Here is a 14816-nt window from a genome sequence, read left to right as displayed (position 1 = left end):
TGGTTCGAAAGAAACAAATATATGCAGTTGTTATCAAATATGTAGAACGTAAATTAGATTTTGGTAAATTAAATTTACTCGAAGGTAAATTTGTAAGGATCTTATGTTTTACTAACGTTTATTTTATTTTAAATCTTTACTATCACTTCTTATTTTCTACTTCCGGCCAGAATTAAAAGCTTTAACTTATTTACGCAAATTTGTCTTGTGAACGCCAAGTACTTAAGTTGTGGCTTTTTGCCAAGCAAGAGAGAGGAAAGATCTATTAGAAGCAGGCCGCTTGCCATAGTAGTTTTACTCGGTTGCTGGTTGCCTTCAAGGCCAGAGGTTTAATCCTCTTGATAATTTTAAACGTATCGTAGTGTTAGCAGTTCTCTGTGCTACATACTGGCTTTTTGCTAATATACGGCCAATCTTGGAGTAGGCACTTGTTTGATTAATCCAAAGTTAAGTTTAGTTAGAGTTTAGTTAATATTTTTATATTCTTACGTTCATACCACAAGTGGTTGGTCTCTGTATTCCGAAGTCCGGAAATCATTGTAAAGAGAGAAAAATAAAGGGTTTCGTATACCCTTCCTGTGTGTATTGTCTACTTCCCAAATTTATTGAACATAGCTTTAGTAAGCTCCCTGTTCCGAGTCAGGACATTAAATGTCCCCTAAGCAAGTAAGGAGAAACATAACCTGATAAATTTATGTGGTATTTTCTCTCTCTTACCACATGTCTTCTTAATATAATTTGAAGCATACTCGAAGCGTATTCGAGAGGTCCAGAGTTTGAATCCTGAAGAGGGCATTGCACATATTTCATGTCTCCTACTTAAATAAAAACCTAATTACTCTGCAGTGGCGCCCGAACTAAAAAATGGTGGACGATAATTCGTCACCACCAGGATTTGACGAGTGGGTCCCCTCATCCCCGGTCGTCCTTTAAAAGAGGTGAGTATATAAGGAATTTCCTCTCTCCTAGATACCGTCGTTTTATCACAATGAGAGAAACATACATACAATCAATGCAGATTCTTCATTATTTAATTTCTTTTAATGTAACACAAGGCGAAAATATGTGCTGGCAACAATTTGAAAATCGAGTTTATAGTGATTCGACGCAAAATGCCAAAACGAAATTAACAGCCCTTCTGGTCTGCCGCCCTTTGGGCTAAAAATTTATGAAAAAGTCCCCAGCGTATATTTATTTTCGCAGCATTTATAAAAAAAACTAAGTGGTACTCAAAAGGGATTAAAATAACAGCTTGGCTACAACTCAAAAAGAGACATGCCTTCTGACCAGTCACTTACGACATGTCTTCATAAAGATATCAGCGGGGAAAAATGTTTACTGAACAGAAACCCTCTTTTCTTATGTCATCATCGAAGGAGAAGAAGCAAAAAATAAAGTTCATCGTTTACAAAGCGTCAACGAATTTCTGTGTCATATTTCTTAGTAAATAAATAGTGTCTTCTACTAATCCGCGACTTTGTCTAGCGGAAGGAATTGGAGGGAAAAGAAAAATACGAACTCAGTCACGCAAACATGTGGACTTTTCACTAACTTACGTCTGCCCTCTAAATTGCAACAAAGTAGAAAGTTGTAACAACAGCAATTCTGTTTTGCAGGACATTTCAAATAAACAAAAAGCTTACAGAAGAAGAAAAAAAAAAGAAAAACGGCAAAACATCATTGTGTACATCCAATGGACTCTTCCTCCTCTTGATTGAAAATCCTTTGAAAAGAAGAGTAATAAGACTTGCTTTAAATGGCTCTTGGAAAAGTTCTTCTCTGCCTCTAATAAGTTCAATTCACCAAGGATTTTCGAGATTAAACTTATTAGAAATCTTTTGCTGGAGTGGATACAAACATTTGTTTACAATGTACGCTTTCTTTCGATGTAATCTTCTTTGTATTCTTTAGCAATGCCTCTGAGGAAAGCTTTTTATTCAGTTAATTATAATGGAACATAAGAACACTGTAGTTTCAGTTTGATTTAAACACTAAAACATTCTATTTTTATTACCAGAATTTCCTGTTTACTTGAAAGTGTGTTCAAAGGAATGATACCTATCCTTGTAATGCAGACAGCCACATGCAAATTATGCGGGTTTTAAAGCAACAAATGTAGATAAGCATTGAGAAGAAAGTTATGTTTACCGTAACAAATAATTTATTTTAATACAAAAAATAAGATCGAAATTTACGGGTGGGCATTATATGCAGGATATAAAAATGATAGATTAAAAATAAGAAAAAATCAGCAAATAAAAATTAGATTTTTTACATGTACCTAAATGCTGTTTATTTAAAAGAAATAACCGAACGAGCTTAAAAATTTTCATTATCGAACAACATGAAAAGTTGGTCATGTTCGTCTTCCGTTATATCTTAAGGCACCTCATCGAATTCTCTTTCATCTTCACCATGATTGTTACTGTGATCCATAAATAAATGATCATCATCCTTTCCATCTTTCACCAACACCAAACATCCTTGCAGCAGCACGATTTCCATTTTCTCTCACAAATTGTATGACTTTGCATTTGTAACCAGAACTGTGTTGTTTCGTTTGGCACTAGGCATATTTACCACTAAAAGCAACACTAAATTAGCTGTATTTCAACTAAAGTAAGTGCGATTTACTAAGTCTTCGATGTTCATTTCAAAATCAGGTTTTAAAATAACTATAGAAGGACAATACACATGACTCATAATTCCCCGAATGCATTCGGGTCGGGAGGCAATTCTTACCCCAAATTCTGCCTCCTTTCCTCGAAACCCTAGAATATCATTCTTGTGCACATCTGCATTGAATACAACCCATTTCATCTTACACACGTCCTGCTTAGCAATTCAGTATGACATTGTTCGAACGCGTGTGAAAAATTTTCGAGTGGATGACTTCTAAAGATAAGAGCATCGCACGTGTATTTTTCAGGTTTTTTTTCGTAAAGGAAAAGGTACGCGTTATAAAGCGAATATACTTAGAAATTAATATATATAGTCTGAGATTATAGGTGCGTGTTATACGTTACTTTAAAAAAGGTATTGCTCTCTTTCACACCTTTTAGGCACTGTTTCATTTTAAAAATTTTTAATTAATAAAGTGTGGAAATGAATTCAAGAAAATTATAATAAAATTAACTTTCCTTTACATTGTGAGAAGCAAAAGCTGATATAACACTCGATTAAAGAGTTTAATTTTAATGCTTTATTTATATTTAAAATACCCGCTTTAAAAATGCCTTCTATGCAGTTATCGTTTTCTACTTCCTTGCACGAAGTAAAGGAAGTACTGTAATCACGAAAAATTCCAGGTACCATATTTCAACGAATCATTCATTTTGATCGCTATCTTATACAATTTAACCATGGTTTTGTGTGACGTCTGTACGTAAAGACAGAATAAAGGAGTCTTTTTCCCCAAAACGAATTATTAAACTGATTTAAAATGGATTCAAAGAGATTTTTTTCCCTGGCGTAAATATGTATGTATCTCAGATAACTCAAAAACGAGTAGCCTCAGAACGTTGAAATTTTGTTTATAGGAGTGTTATAACATGTTGTTGGGCACCGCTTTTTTGGTTGCAATCGGCAGCATCAAAAGTATATAAATATATAAATAATATATCAAGCAAGGTAGTAATAATAATTTAAAAAAAAACCAATTTTGGTCTATATATATATATATATTAATTTTAAATTTAAAGAAATTTAAATTCTAAACAAATACGTATAAAAGTAAAAAAGTAGAAAAGCAAATTTAAATTCTAAAAAAAGGAAAAAAAGCCCAAATAATTTAAAATAATTTTAAAATATGCAAACAAGTAAAAGATTTAATTCTCGAACTAATCTGCAATATCATTTAAATTCAGAAGCATAAGCAAATCAAGTGCAAAATTTATCCATGAAAATAAATCTACTAATTTAATAAATTAAAATTAAATTAAACAATTTTTTTTTAAAAAATGCATATGTGAATGATCGTAGAGTAGAGAGGAGACAGACTTATCAAGGGGAAGTTGCCTCCAAACCTAACTCTCCAATCATTCAATTCGTGTTTCGTCATTCATGCAGTCAAGGGTAAAACTCAAAACCAAAAGTAATTTCAATAGAGTGGTACCCTTAGAAATTAACATTTAAGTATTAACATTTAAGAATTAAAGTTCAAAAAGGAAAATACTAATGAAGTCTTTTGAGAAACAAGCAAGTAAAGTCAAGAATTAAATTTTTTCTTAAAAAATTAAATTTTTCTAAAAATTAATTTTTTATAAAATAATAAAAAAATCTAGAAACCAATATATTTTAGAAATCCTTGTCTACAGAAACTTCCCCTACACGAATATGCATATTAATAAAAAGAAACTATAAAAGAACTATACATAATCCATATAAACCAATAAGAAATAAAAAACAAAAAGAAACAAAAAGAACTAATTCACAATTTTTAAAATAAATATATATTAAAAAAATATAATTTCATATTTAGAAAATACTTAGATACTACATAAAAAAATTTTAAAAAAAATATACTTAAAGCAAGTAAATAGTAAGTTTTAATTCTAACTTACCTACTATATGAGTGTTGGGGTCTGCAAAAGTGTTGTGAAAGAGAAGTAAGTGTGTTCTTCAAATTATATAGATGGCGTTTATGTAGGTAAAGTTGAGTGTCAAGCTGCTATCTTTGTTATAGAAAAAAATTTTTGTAAATATTAATATTAATTAAATTAAATTAAATTAAAAAATCCTAAAGGTAGTAATATCAATTATTTAGGGAGTTAAGTAACTGAGCCAATCAATGTATGTTTGCTTGAAGGAAATTAAAGTGAAGTGGTATGTGATAAAAATGTAAACTGTTTGTAATTTGAAATGTGTGTTCTGTTGAAAAATTGTGAAAATAAAATTAAGTGAAATATATTTTGTGTGAAAATTGTAAAAAGTTAAAGTAATTAAGAAAAACTTAAATGTTTTAATATTAAAGTTTTAAAGCAAAATTTCCCAAAATTTTTTGAAATGAAGTCCTTAAAAAACCTCTAAAAATTCCCAGAAATTTCTCAAAAATTCCTTTAGGAAGTTAAATAGAACTTAAATTTGATGAAAGAAAATATTAAAAGTTTAATGAACTTGATTTGATTGGTATATCAAAACTTAACTAAATACTGGCTAAAGTATGGAAATTAGAAGAAGAGGATTAAAATCTTCACTCAATTCGGGCTATAATTGAGATTTTTGAAAAGAGTTGGCCCTTTATTAGTAAAAGGAAAGAATCCAGTATTGATTAAATATACATATTTACAAAATATTTACAATAAAAATTTACAGTAATTTCTCTACTCTTTTATATCCTTCATTACCCTCCAGTTAAGGTTTAAGGTAATGTTATCATATCCAAAAGAGCCAAAAAATTATAAAGTAAAGTCAAGGCCTGCCTTTTTAATATATAAATTAATAAATTTTGGTGGTATTTGGTTATCAACTTGTACATTAATTAGTTTTATGATTTCTTCCTTTAAATCGTCATTTTCAGTATATATATATATATAGTGTGAGTAATATATAAAAAATACGATGGCTTTGCTCTACGCAACCAGGCAACCTCTAATTAACTTTCCGCAATTTCAGGATCTTTCCCCTAAACCAGTACTTTCGAGAACATTCTGGCATGTTATGTAACAACTACTATAAATGCAGAGTTCGCGCCATTTTTAGTCAGACTGCTCTCTCCTTCTATTGCTGTAAGACCTTTCCTGCCGCTCTTCCCATGACGCAGTAAATTTAAAGTCAATCCTACGTATTTAGCTTAAATTACAATTGCATATTTAACCTTAGAGAATCTAAAAGAATAATGATTTGCCATTTGAATTGAATAAAGATGTGGAATCAAAACAACTAATTTCTCTGTCGTCATTTGGATACCGCCTTATACTCCCAGCCACGGTGACTGCAAACTGATTACTCTTCTATGTTCTCAGAAATATTACACACACACACATATATATATAACCACTTTGTTACTCTGATCAGTGAGCTCGGTTTTCTTGTATTCTTATATGTTGGTAAATTGCGCATCTTTTGCTTCAAAAATGGTTGATTTATGTTGTTCTTATCTTCCGGTTAAGGTTTTTATGCCTTTTAGCTAATCTGCATACAATATTTGTAGAATTATCAACAATTTAAAAGTTGTTTAAGTGCGGCTAAGCCTAATTATTTTTACCATGGCGGCCATATTTGTTTACATTTGTAACTTAGCAGAATAGTAAATAAAGTCTTTCTGCACCTTCAGTGTCTTTTTGCCGAGTGGGACCAAAAAGAAACTTTTAGTTTTGTGCACCGAAAAATCTGCCTTCTTGGCTTGCTGGCCGAATTTCTTGTTCTTGCGCGGGAAGTGTAATTTTAATTGTAAAAATTGCTTTTTTAATTGCATTTGATGTTTCATGTTCTTCTATATTTATAAATTTTTAATGAAAATATGAGTTATTTTTTCCCTTTGCCGGGAAGTGAGAACTGAATTAACTGAGTGAGAAATTTATCTCTAATGAAATTCGAGGAAATAAGTTTAAATGAAATGCTGGGAAAAAAGGGTATAATTTAATATTCCGTATAAGTCATGTGGTGTACACGTGAGATATTTTTGTTTGGATAATATAAATAAATGCGAATGCATATAATAACAGAATAAATAATTCAATTTGAATACCTGATATATTTTGGTGATAGTTTTAATCATTGATTGAAAAAGTCGTAGGGCCGACGAATTTCCGAAAACAAATTTCTAATGTTTGCATGTTTAACAAAGACATAAAATTTTCAGCCATAAATATCCTTAACTACTGAACATAAAAACTGATATTAATTGAAGATTACAAGGAAAATAAGTTCTTGACAAAGATGGTATTTTATTACATTACATAAGTAAGTATGCAATATTTAAACGAATAAATAATGCAGATAGGATAAACATCTCGGGAAAAGTATTCATGTTCCAAATATTTGAACAAGTTAAAATTGATAAATGTTTATTTTTGAATCACTTAAGTGGTAGAGAAATAATAATTTGTGACCACAGATTTTTCGTAATAGTTGCTTTAAATAAAATTTACTTATCGCTTTTAATTATTAGACATTTATTGACTAAAAATTAAGTAAAAATTTAAGAATCTATGCTATTAAAATTTGTGCGTGTCTGTCTGTTTGTTTATTTGTTTGTTTGTGGCATTATCTCCTCAGGAACGGCGGGGAGTTGAATTTCGAGAGACGTAACCCCGTATTCCAAAAATTCGTATTAAGATATTTCGATCATTCTCATCTTTGTAAGACTTTAGTTAGCGGAGATGTTAATTAAAAACTCTGAAAGCTGAAATTTTCGCGCTTATTAGTGGCAACAGTCTCTCGCGCTGGAGATAAAAATGCTTTTTTTTGTCGAAACGTGTTGCCACTGCTAGCGTTTCAAATCGTAGAATTTGTTAATAAAAAATTTGTAAGTTTTATGAAATATGAAATAAAAATAACGGTGCCAAACATAAAACTTATTATTATTTTATACGGTCATATTCTGACACTGAAAAAAGTACGTGGTTGCATGCGACATCACTGTATGTCGAAAATTGTTCGTTGATGTCGGCATTTTAATTTAACAGCTGCTGTTGGCAACTTTTTTTGTTTCAGGTTAGTATAAGACACGATATATTATTGTCACATTAATTATTTTATTAATATTGAATTGAAAATGTTATTATATTACAAATAATGACGTCACACGTATTAACCTGAAGTGTCAAAAGTTTTTTTTTTCTTCGTTCGGTAATAAAACAAATTTAAAAAATATTTGCGAATTATTTGCTGCTTGGAAAGAATGAACTAATTTCTTTCACACTGACATGCTGTCATACATTTACTGTTCAGGGGTACATGGAACTTACAAATTTTCTTTGCTGCAGCCCGCTATATGACATCACAATTATTGCAGGATTTTCAGAGGTACTAGAAATGGAGGCACCTTTATTTTCCTTCTTATTATACCACTGGTCAGAAAAATATAGGTTTTTAACTAAATAACTTATAAGGTTTTTCTCCCGCCTTCTTAGCGTGCTTTCGTGGTGTAGTGGTCTGCATGCTGGACGCGTATTCCAGAGGTCCGTGGTTCAATTCCCGGCGAAGGCGTTGCTTATTTTTCAAGTATCCTGCTTTCAAATAACCTAATGTCTTTATAAACTTATATTCGATGTCTTTAATTTATGTAATTTAATGAGAGATTTCGTTTTTATTTTTTTAAGCTAAAACCAGATCTCTTATAAATTTCATAAGTTTCAATTTAATTAATTTTCGTTAAATTTTCCATTTCATAAGTTTGTTAGTCTTCAAGATTATATTCTTAATTGCATTCCTTTGAGGCGACATTTGTGAAAAATGAGAAAAATTTAGCCATTCTGACTTCTTTCCTACAAAGATCCTGTCTTTGATTAACTTGTCTCCAGGACAACAGCAACAGCAATACAACCTGTTAACATCCGCTCTCCAAGAGTCGTAAGACGAGTTAATCCCGAAAAACAGTTCAACCGGAATTATGCCAAGACTAATTTACCTGCACGGTGTCTTTCACACTGACGATCAAAACTGGAAACTTAGAAAAGTTCTTCAGGGGCGTGAATGCGGACGTCACACGTTAATTACGGCTGCCGACGCATTCCTAAGGGTTGTTGTGTGGTGAAATCAAAAACTATGTGTTCACACCGTGGCTGCATTCATCGCTAGCGTTCAAGTGGAAATATCCTGAACACGTGAATGACTTCGGAAACGCCTATTGCTTTATGGTTTGGCGCTTTTCGAGTGGAGTTTAGAATAAACCGTCTTTCCGACGGTTGGCGAAGGGAAGTTAGGGAGGAAATTGAAAAATCACTTTTGAATCCTAGACTTAAATTTTACCGATATTTTATGTTGGTAACATTAGTGTTCCTTTATGATTGTAACTATCAAAATTCAGTTCTCTATGAATATCATAAGCATCTGTGAATAATTTAGTTTATGGGTATTTTAATTTAAATCACCTACAGATTTTAACTTATATTGTCCCAAAATCGCTGAAACGTCCAGTAGAAGTAATTTTGCAGTGCCCTCAGACCGCATATGGCCCGAATGCTAAAAACAGCTCGCGACCAGAATTTGTTTCCCACCTCTAACAGAATGAAAAATTTATTAAAAAAATATAGACTATTTTAAACAAGTTTTAAGTTTCTCTTGCTATACGTTTATCAAAACATATGCAAACAATTATAATAATATCGCAAAAGAAAAAGATTCAAATCTATATTTAATTTTATATCTGAAATCTGTAGTACCTGTAAGAAATTTTACTGGTCACGCGTTTTAATTCAGATATATTGACAACTAAATATTAAATTTTTAGTGGCATTTCTTTCAAATAATTCGAATAGCTTTAATTAATCATAATATAAATTTTCTTTATTATAAATTAAAACTAAACAATATGGTTTGGTTTATTTAATAATGGCAAAGCACACTAAGGCTATCTGCCTAAGGGAAGGGATGCCTTCGTGGAGGACTTTCTAAGGAAAACTGGCTCGTATACACGTTACACATGGCGAAAACCACTAAAACGCCCATGCAACCAGCCCTTTCGCGGGATTCGAACCTCGGACCGAACTACCAATGTTCAGCGACTTTACCGCTCGGCCGCTGGTGGGCCCTAAACATTATGAAAACATTTAAAAATTTTTCAGAGTAAATTTAAAAGTGAAATAAAACTTGAGAATAAATAATCTTCCTTCTCTTCTAACCTCTTCCTTTTTTATATTAAATTTTTCTTCTGCACCTAGATAAAAGTACATAAATATTAAAATCTTAGCATATCATTTAAGTAATTCTAATAAGTTTAACTGATCATTAAATAAATTTCTTTATTATAAAATAAAACAAAAAAAAAATATTAAAACTTTCTAAATTTTCAGGACAAATTTAATAGTGAAACAAAACTTGAGAATGTGACAAACTAGTCTCTTTCTTTTATTTATTTAATTTTTCTTCGACGCATAAATAAAAATACGTAAATATTAAATTCTGATCGGTAAATAAATTTCTTTATTATAAACTAAAAATAAGTAAATTACGACAACTTTCTAAATTTTAAAATATTATTATTTTTAAAAAATAAAAATACATAAATATTAAATTCTCAGCATTTCTTTCAAATAATTCTAATAGGTTTAACTGACCGGTAAATCAATTTCTTTATTTTAAACTAAAGTAAATTACGACAACTTTCTAAATTTTGAGAGCAAATTTAAAAGTAAAACAAAACTTGAGAATAAATATTTTCAAACTAATCTCTCGTTTATTTATTAAATTTTTCTTCGACGCACAAATATATATACATAAATAATAAACTATCAGCATTTCTTCTAATGGGTTAAAATAATTCTAATGGGTTTAACTGGCCATTAAATAAATTTCTTTATTATAAGCTAAAAATAAATAAATTACGAAAACATTTTAAAAGGTTTCAGAGTAAATTTAAGAGTGAAATAAATCTTTAGAATAAATAATGACAAACTAATCTTCTTCTTTTATTTATTAAATTTTTCTTCGAGGCGTAAATAAAAATATATAAATATTAAATTCTTAGCATTTCTTTCAAACAATTCTAATAGGTTTAACTGACCATTAAATTAATTTCTTTATTATAAACTAAAAAAAATAAATTACAAAAGCTTTCTAAATTTATATATAATTTATATATAATATTTAAAATTATAAACTAAAAATAAACGAAGTATGAAACCTTTCTAAACTTTAAGAGCAAATTTAGTGAAGATAATGACGAAACTTGAGATTGACAAAAAATAAGAAGTGAAACAAGCTTGAGAATAAATAATGACAAACTAATCTCTATCTTTTATTTATTAAATTTTTTTCGAAGCGTCAATAAAAGTACATATGTTTGTAGGTAAATAATTATGAGCTTCCTGTTTGCATGAATACATGTCTGTTTCTCGCATTGTGAAAAAACAATGGTACATAGAGCCATCAGATTTTGAATAACGTAGTCTTCCAGGTCGTAGTCTTCAGAAAATGGGCACTTGAAAGCACGAATTTTGAATTTCGAATTTGTTTTATGATTTATTTTATATTTTGTAAGACGTTAAGGAATTTCTGATTAACAAACTCAACGATTTCAAAGCGAGTAATGGCAACACTGTACGGAAGAAATGAATTTAATTCCCGCGCGAGGCTGTCTATCGGAAATTCTAAAGATATGCTTTTTTTAAATATTGTCGTGATACTGTCGTTGAATTGAATTTTATGCTCCTTTGGGCCTAATACAAAATCTGAAAGCTTTCACATTTTTTTTTATTTGTTTGTTTTGTAACATTTTTTCAGCTGTACAAGAATTCATTATATTTCAACCACAATAAAGACAACCTTCCTTTTAGGCACATAATAGCGCCTGTTTTATTTTAAACAATTTACCAATTCGTGCATGCTTCATATCAATCGACTAACAATTAACTAACTCACGAACAAACAACTTCAAAAGCTTTTCTAAAAATGCTTTATTATTTATTTGAAATTTTAAAGTATTCACAACGTCCGTGCAATGGAGGTACTTATTTTATTTGATACATTGATAAAGTTTCCTACTTGGTTAAAAAATGTCTTTTTGTCGGTTGAGAGAAAATAATAAAGCAGATCAACTTTCCTCTTCGTTTGCTTTTTTAACAAATAATTTTAGCAAACTCTAACAAGTTTCAGTGAATTCAAAATTTGTTTGATTAGTAATAAATGTCTCAGATTTCTTTAATGTAAAAAGAGGAGAAACTGCTTTGACTTCTATCGCACTTTGCTAAAAACTGCGGTTACATACATGCCAAAACATAACTTTTCAATTCAGATTGCATCCTGGGAGTTCCCAGAATGAGTAAGACAGCAAAGACGATATTAGTTCCTTTTGCAACCTCTTGTCAATGCGAATCTCAGTTTTCAGCCTTGCATGTCAACAAAAAAAGCCAAGGAAAATTAAAACTTGATCTATAGAAAGAAGTAAAGGTAGCTGCATTTCAATCTGCGTCAAAATTTGATAAGAGTGGAACAACAATAAGCAAGCTCGGGTTTCAAGCTAATACGATATAGACATTTCTTTCTTTTCTAAATTACAAAAGACATTTCTTTCTTTTTCTAACTAGAATCTTTTATGAATGTCTACTGTTTTCCATACAAAAATAAAAATTTTATTAAATTTTACAACACAAATTTTTATTAAATATTAGAACTGAGTTGTTTCAGATAGAGATAGATTTTAGAGAGATAATTCTATCTTATTTAACTTAATTTATTAACATAAATAATAAACTATCAGCATTTATTTCAAATAATTCTAATAGGTTTAACTGGCCATTAAATAAATTTCTTTAGTATAAACTAAAAATAAATAAATTACAAAAACATTTTAAAAAGTTTCACAGTAAATGTAAAAGTGAAATAAAACTTGAGAATAAATAATGACAAACTAATCTTCTTCTTTTATTTATTAAATTTTTCTTAAAAAATTAGGTTAATTGGAAACCTTCGCCGGGAATCGAACCACGGACCTCTGGAATACCTGCCCAGCGTGCAGAACCACTACACCACGAAGGCAAGTTGGGAAGGCGGGAGAAATATCTTATATACTCTCCCTTTTAAAGGGCGGCTGTGGTTTTTAGGGGACCCAATCGCCAAATTCTGGGTGAGGAGAATCATGAACAAACACACTTTTAGTTCGGGCGCCACTGTAGAAACATTGGGTTAATTGGAAAAGCAAGAGAGATGAAAAATGAACAATCGCCTTCGCCGGGAATCGAACCATGGACCTCTGGAATGCCGGCCCAGCGTGCAGAACCACTACACCACGAAGGCATGCTAGGAAGGCGGGAGAAATACCTTATAAGCTAAAGTTTCATAATTTAAATACTTCATTCTTTCATTAATGGAAGCATCACTTAGCAGGGAAAAGAATGGTTAACAAGTTTTAAAAACATTTTCAAATATTTAGAGCTCTGTTAGATGGCAAAAAAGAGCAAGATTTTAAAATTGTATCATGAAGTCATAGAAGAAAATATAGTTGTTCAATTGTGTCGCGAACAAAAAAAGTTTAAAACGTTTGCTCGAAGAAATAATTAAAATTCCCAGTTAAAGAATAGAATAGGAAATATAAGTTTGGGGAAAAATATTTCTGAATAGTTATAATATTTTTCCTGATCTTATTCTCAAGAAGACTTGAAATTTTTATAAAGTAAACACAAATTATTTCTTAGGGTATTCCAGAGAAATTTGTTATTAATTCATAATATTCTCCAGGGATATTTTTATCTAGATATGATAAATTGTTAATATAGTGAGCATAGGATCAATTTGAAAATCAAATTTTCATTTATAGTTGACCTACCATGTATGTTGACACAAATTTAATGTCATGAACCAGTAGCTTACTATTTTTCTTACATTGATCATTCATATACATAAGTCTGAAAGATCAGAATTTTTGGAAGCTCTTCTTGGAACTGACATTTTCAGTTATGGCAGAATACTCCGTAACTGAAATTTCTAGGTAAAGTAAATTGCTCTAAAAATACTTAAATCAGTATCCACAGATAAAGCTCTCGAAAATAAGGTAATAAATCCCCATTTCATCAGGGATTTTAATGCAGGTCTTAAACACATTTTCATAAACAGCTGAGAGCGCAAAATTAATGTTATAGAGATCAAAAAGAGCTCATGACATAAAAAGTAATCTAAAGGAAAATCTGTGCCTTTGCCGGAGTTTTAACACAAGATTTTTATTTTGTCGAGCCAATGATGCTAATCATCATTGGTGATTCTAGTGGGGGACAACTTATGCCATCCAGCTTATGCATCCTTCCAATGATGCTAATCATCATTGGAAGGTAATACCTTAATTCCTAGTCACCTTTCTTACACTTGCCAGGGAATTAATCGAATGAATCCAGTGTACCTGTCCTACGTTATTGATAAATTATCGTCCACCTTCTAAATTCAAAGAAAAATGAGATTCAAGTAATGAGATTTTACTTCGGAACAGATTACACCATAATCCAGAGTAACTGGAGATGGTAAACGTGTACATACAGGAATGATATGCTAATCATTCCATCACGGTCACATCGGAGAAATGACGTAATTCCCTGGACGAATACAAAAACTAAAAGCAAATAAAAATTAAAATAAGAAACATATTTAAGCTAGCAAAAGGAACTGGGAATTAAAATTCTTATTAAGCTTGAAGTAGTTAATCTAAAAGTACAAATTAGTTAATTAATACTTTGAATAACAAATTAAAGCATTACTCGGGGTAATTTATCTCGGATAAACAATTCCTAATTTGCTTTTTTCTTAACTTGCTCTAAATAAAGAAAAGCTTTAAATACGAGTTGTCTTATGTAGGAAAGAATTATCATCAATTAGCTGGAGGATTAACATCAGTTAACAATTTAATTAATTTTAATTATATAGGCGTGTGCAGGGGCGGTTTCCCACAGTTCCTAAATATTTTTTTAAGTAATTTTTAAAGTTTAATTTTAATAAACTTAATTAATGAACTTTTTTAAAGTTTAATTTTTTAAAGTATTGGGTTTTAAAATGAAACCTTGGAGGCAAAACTTGTTATTAGCAAGAAGGGCGTTAGCCCAGAAGAGTTATTAATTTCGTTTTGGCATTTTGCGGTGGTTCACTATGAATGTCGGTTCACTTTTCAAATTGTTGCCACCAAATATTATCGCCCTGTATTATATTTAAAGAAATGAAATAATGAAGAATCT

The 14816-nt window shown here is 30.4% G+C and overlaps 1 non-coding gene across 1 annotated transcript; it reads right to left on the bottom strand.

Annotated features, from left to right (window-relative positions):
* Positions 1 to 12823: 12823 nt before the first annotated feature.
* On the bottom strand, positions 12824 to 12897 carry TRNAA-GGC (transfer RNA alanine (anticodon GGC)). The gene has a single exon. It is a non-coding gene; the product is annotated as a tRNA-Ala (tRNA).
* Positions 12898 to 14816: the final 1919 nt, after the last annotated feature.

Source organism: Stegodyphus dumicola, chromosome 4, assembly GCF_044657685.1.
Source record: "Stegodyphus dumicola isolate Sdum_Otavi_A_Nest chromosome 4, ASM4465768v1".
NCBI classification, from domain to species: Eukaryota; Metazoa; Arthropoda; class Arachnida; order Araneae; family Eresidae; genus Stegodyphus; species Stegodyphus dumicola.
This window is presented reverse-complemented; position numbering and strand designations above follow the sequence as displayed.